At 50.4% G+C, this 6,000-nt stretch overlaps 1 pseudogene; it reads right to left on the bottom strand.

The window, feature by feature from the left end:
- Positions 1 to 264: 264 nt before the first annotated feature.
- LOC118477063 (uncharacterized) overlaps positions 265 to 6,000 on the bottom strand; it is a 50,601-nt pseudogene continuing 44,865 nt past the window's right edge.

Below are 6,000 nucleotides of genomic sequence, written 5' to 3'. Positions count from 1 at the left end.
CGTCGGCATGATAAATGGACTTATGGAAAAAAGGGGTTGCACTCACTTGGGGCCCTGGACTTTCCAGCGACCCTGGAAGCGGGGCGACTACGGCTGTTGCTGTTGCTACTGTTGCTGCTGCTGTCGTTGCTGCTGCTGCTGGTGCCCCTAGGGGAGGTTACCCCCAGGTGGTGGTGGCGGTGGCGGACCCGACGGTCGTGGTGGTTGTGGTGGTGGCGGACCCGATGGTGGTGGTGGCAGAGGACTGACGTGCCTCTGTGCGCCCTAGGCCTGGGAGCCGGCCTCCTCGGCCCCACCAGCAGTCCTCTGACGCTTCTGGGGGTCCAAGATAAATGACCCGTCAGCGCGGCGCAGCCGGTGTCGCCTCTCTTCCTCCGACCCCCCGGTGCCACCTGGGGCGGAGAAACTGCCTGCAGCCCCTTTGCCCTTGTCCAAGGGGCGAGGGGCCACGGCGGGGGCGCTGGGAGCCACGTCGGTAGACTGGGGGCCACCAGCCGGTGCGTCGGAGATCCGAATCTCGTGGTGGGGGTCCCGGCCGCCGGTCTGACGAACCGCCACGCCGCTCTCATCGAGGGTCGGTAGTGTGGCCAGCACCGCCGATCGCAGCCCTGGATCATCACAGAGCACCGGGATGTCCTGGGGGAGTATCAGGGATTCAAGGACAAAGGACTCACCACTAATCCCCTTCACCAAGAGTTCTAGCTCCTCCTAGGACAGGTTGGTACCCGGCCCGCGCTGGATCCGGTCGATGTCGTTCGAGCCGGTGAACCAGCAACACAGGCACGCCCTCCTCTACAGCAGCGCGATCCGACGCTTTAGGAAGTCGCCGACCACATGCTTGGAGGTCAGACCACCGGTTGCCATGGTCTTGATTCTGTCCAGCACGGGCAGGAACTCCGGTGCCAGTGATGGCTTAGCCCTCCATTTCTTCCGGTCGAGTGTTGGCCCGTCACTCAGCAGGGCGAGGCGGTCGTTGGCCTCGGCGCTGGCGATCACCCAGTCGTCGCGCCAGTTTTCCCACCTTGCGCCGCCAAGGGTGGGGATGTAGGCCACGTCTGAATCTGACCTTGTCTGGAAGTAGTAGGCACTGAGGTGGTCCTTAGCCTTCCCAGACTACTCCAAGACAAAGAAATGGTGGAAGAGCGAGGTGCAGGGGGCCACCCCCACGAACATCTCGCAGAGGTGAACGAAGATGGCTGCCTGGAGGATGGAGTGGGGCGTGAGGTGCTAAAGCTGGAGCCCGAGCTCCTCCAGCAGCAGCAGAAAGAAAGGCGAGATCGGCAGCGCCAACCCACAGGAGAGGTAGGAGACGAACAGCACGAACTCCCCGGCGGCGAGATCGCCGAGGGGAGTGGCACTGGCGCGCTCCATCCGAGCAGGTGGCGCACCAGGTTGAGCGCCCCCTCAGACTGGAAACGCTTGGGATGAACTAGCGAAGCCATGGCGACTACGGTGGCGGAAACCAGAAGAGCGCCAATGCAAAGGGGTGCAGAGAGCTCGAAGGCAAAAGGGCACAACAATTGGGAGAGAATGTGAAAGCGTAACTGCTGCACGCTGGGTGAATCCCTCTTCAAGGCAGACTCTCCCGCTCGCGCCCCGAGACGCTATAGGAAATCCCGACAGACACACACCTGACGCCCAGGCGACCCAGTCTATGACACGGGGGCCCGGGTCCACAAGTCATACGGATTGTGCGCTGAACTCCTGGTACGGAAAAGGCGAACCGCCGCGTGCGCCCGAAAAGCAAACTGCTGCACGCGGTAGCACGCCTCTTCATCTCTGCCGCAAGAAACAACAGTCAAGTCTATGACACGGGGGCCCAGGCCCACGAGTCATACTCCTTGGGTGCCGGTTCCCGAGTGCAGAAAAAGCGAACCACCGCACGCGCCGGTAGTGCGCTTCCTCGGGGTCGCGGCAGAAGACAGAGAAGGTGATTTTTTTAAACCAATACAGCCGTATCGAGGCACCTCACGTGTGGCCTGGCGAAACCACCAGGCGTGGGGGCCACGAGTCAGTCAGCCGTGGGGACAAATATGGCAGTTGGCGTGACCGAAGGCGGATTGACGGCGAATACGTCTGCAGGCGCACGGAAGCGTTGCGCCAATCACCAATCAGGCTATTGGCCCCACTTGCAGGCTCGCATCCTCCCCTGAGGTGGGCCTGGGGGCCACTATCAGTACCCTAAAATAGGGGTACCCCTTACTACTGTATGAAGACGTAGTACCCACGCGGCTATCTGTAGTAGCGTGGTAAAGGAGTTGTACGTGGGACCAGACCATGGCTCACCCCAGCCTCGGGCGACTACTCTGGGCCAGCAACAGCGCCCGACCCCACCGCGTGGACGGTTCCGGGGCCGCCACATGGCCAGAGAAGATTATATACTCCAAGGTATCAACAGTGAGTCTGGACCCCTATGGGAAAATGTCGGACCCCTGTATATACAGACCGGGCCTCCAGGTAAGGTCCAGGACCTCCACAGGCACAAATCGAACCACTAGGATGGGTTCCAGACCCCTCTGTGTGGGGTCTGGGCCACTCACAGCAGGGTCCTAGGGTTCAGGGACAGAGAATACCCAGGCCTTAATCAAAGGCCTAGTGGGGGTCCGGAGCCGACACGTGTCTGGACCTTATCGTATACGCTTCTGCTCCCCGCCCAGGCAGAGACCCGATGCTGCCGTGTGGCCTACTACACGTGACGTAAGCCAACAGGCGGAGCCTGACGTAAGGCCTCGGGACTGCACGGCCTCTGCATTTATTGCGGATAAGGCGCACCGCCTGTCCATTCCACTGATAGGAGATGTGCCGCCTCCGCATTTAATGAGCCATGTCCATTCCACTGGCAGGCGATGTGCCGCCACGACATTTATTGAGCCCTGTCCATTCCGCTAGCAGGCGGCGACCAGTCTATTCCGCAGGCAGCGTGTTTGTCCATTCCATTGACAGACAGTACATCCATGCTGCAGCGTGCACTATGCTCATCATCACTCGCGCATTACCAAGGAAGCAGCCGCCGCATACCAATACTGCATGGACTGCGGACATCGAGGCGCATAGGAGATTGCACAGGCGTTAGTTACTCCTATAATATATTCCTTCCGTTATGTTCCTGGGCCCACATGTCGGGGCTCAGCATCCTTGTATGTGCCTCCCTTGAGCTATAAAAGGGAAGGCACGCGACGTTACAAGGCAGATTCACTCAGTATCTCAGACTCACAAGTTCATACAAGCTCTCAAGCTCACAGACTCAATACAACACATAGTGGAGTAGGGTATTATGCTCCGGTGGCCTGAACCACTCTAAACTCTCGTGTCCTCGTGTGTTCTTCCACCTTCCAATAGACAGGCAAAACGCTTAGGCCCCTCCTGATCTTAGGATTTAGGGCGGGTGCATTCTGCCACCCAGCCGGAGAATTTCCTCTCCGGCAATCACATAGTGTATCTGTTTTGACATGAAAACCATATTAAAATTTATCTCTTAATTAATCTTGTATCAAATACATGAAACCTTCGGAAATTCATAACATCCCCATTTTTATTCTGAATTGACTCGTTCCAGTTGCGTTGGCTTCGTAATAAAATTGTCTACACAGTAGCGAACCTTATTTTGTTATATCACATACTTTTATAATTAGATATTCGTGTACCCTATGTATAATAGATCTATTTTACTAAATAAGGTTAACATGTCTACATTTATAATTTGACTATAATAGGTTTTCTAAACAAGTATAAATTAAGAGTATATTTTCTCATATGATGTATATTAATCAATTTATAATATAGTTTAAATCACGTAGATCCTCCATAGATCATAACTTCATAACCCTCACTTCAATCTTAGTAGTTCTCGATCCCACGAGCTCGTAGCTTCGCGTAGATTACTATTATTCAGTTTGTACTTATGTTTGATGTGATGTTAATTTTGCCTATACCATGTTTGTTTGTATTGCTACGGCTAGCAGTGAGGTCACGAGTCACCTGAAGATCATCCTGGTACCTGGAATCTCAAGTCCCAGGCAAGTTGTGCCCTTGACCACATTTATTACCCAATAATGTTCTTTATATCACTTATTCATGCATAGGTTCAATTTTGATAGGACCCAATAGGTCACCCTAGTCTGATTATATTTTACCTTGGTTACCCCTAAATCACATGGGTAGTTTTGCTATTGCTTTATATGGTTTTGGGTTAATATTTCATTATATCCATGTTCCAATTATTCTATTATGTTATTTATGTTCATTTCAAGATCATTATATTTTTAATTGGAACATGGAGCTTAACTTGAGAAACACGTGCCACCACAAGGGTGGAATGGGACGCCCTTGGCTAACTAATTAGGAAAGCTAGTGGAAGACTACCTTACCCGAAAGGGGCAAGGGCAGTAGGGGAGTTGCATGCAAGGAGGTTCTCGGGTTGATTTCGCTGCGATGGTGGTCAGACGAGGGATTCTTGCAAGTGCCCTTCCCATAAACTGTAGCGGGTTTTCGGAAGCTAGTGGAACTTTGTAAAGGCCTCGTAGTGGATCCCTAGCCATTCACCTCGGTAGTGTCTAAGGGTCTAGCTAACCCTGGCGACATGGGATACATGACTTGTGGGTACAGGGTACAACCTTTGTAGAGTGTAAAACTGGTATACTAGTCGAGCTCACGGTCATGAGCAGCTCAGGACTCTCACATGATTAATTTATGGAACTTAAATTCAATTTGTCATTTGCATTGCATGGGATTTATTATTAATTTTGTTCTATTATTTTTATTATGGTTTGGTATTTACTTACATTTATTAATTGCTAATAAAATTTGACCAACTTATTAAAAGCAATGCTCAGCTTTAACCTCTATTGTTGATCTGCCTTACACAACACATGAACTCCCACCTTTGGTGAGTTCATGCACATTATTGCCCACAACTTGTTGAGCGATGAACATGTTGAGCTCACCCTTGCTGTCTCACACCCCCCCACAGGAAAAGAACAGGTGGTTCAAGAGGAGCCACACAATGAGGAGTTCGATTTGATCTAGGTGGCGTCTCCCAGGTGACTTATTGGCGCCAAAGATGGATTTTAGTTTGATTTATATTTATCGTGTATTTTTTGAAGACTTCCGCTATGTAATAAGTACTCTGATTATATTGTGACATTTATCTATATACACTCTGTTATTATATATGTTGTCTTCTTTGGCGCATGTATGAGATGCACCCGGCTTTGTCCCTTAAATCCGGGTGTGACAGAGGTACATCTGTAGATCAAAAGGTATACTGGTCGATGATAGGTTCTTTACTCTATTTATGTGCTTCACAACCGAATATTATGCTTTTCATATGCATGTGTGCAAGGTTCCAGGTAAATCCTAAGGAAGTTTATCTTAGGCCATGAAAAGAATCATGAGATATTTAGTTTATACTCCTAAGTTTGGGCTATGGTACCCCAAGGGATCTACCTTTAATCTAATTGGGTATTTCGATGCCGATTATGTCGGATGTAAAATTGACAGGAAGAGCACATTAGAGACTTGTTAGTTTCTAGGGAGATCCCTGGTGTCTTGGGCTTCAAAGAAACAAAACTCAGTCGCTCTATCCACCGCCGAAGCAAGTATATTGTTGCAGGACACTGTTGTGCATAATTACTCTGGATGAGGCAAACCCTTAAGGACTACGGCTACAGGTTGAGCAAAGTCCCTCTCCTATGTAATAATGAGAGTGCAATCCCCATGGTGGATAATCCCGTTGAACACAGTCGCACTAAGCACATAGACATCCGATATCAGTTTTTGAGAGATCCCCAATAGAAGGGGAATATCGAAATTGCTTATGTTAGCACCCACAACCAATTAGCCAATATTTTCACCAAGCCACTATATGAAAAGTCTTTTAGCAAGCTTAGGAATGAACTCAATATCCTAGATTCTCGGAACTTTGATTGAAATCTTGCACACATTGCTCATTTATATACCTTTGATCATGTCTCTTTCATTTGGTACAAATACATATTTCTT

The sequence above is a fragment of the Zea mays genome, chromosome 4 (genome assembly GCF_902167145.1).
Source record: "Zea mays cultivar B73 chromosome 4, Zm-B73-REFERENCE-NAM-5.0, whole genome shotgun sequence".
NCBI classification, from domain to species: domain Eukaryota; kingdom Viridiplantae; phylum Streptophyta; class Magnoliopsida; order Poales; family Poaceae; genus Zea; species Zea mays.
The sequence above is the reverse complement of the archived record's forward strand: the minus strand, read 5'-3'. Positions and strand labels throughout refer to the sequence as shown.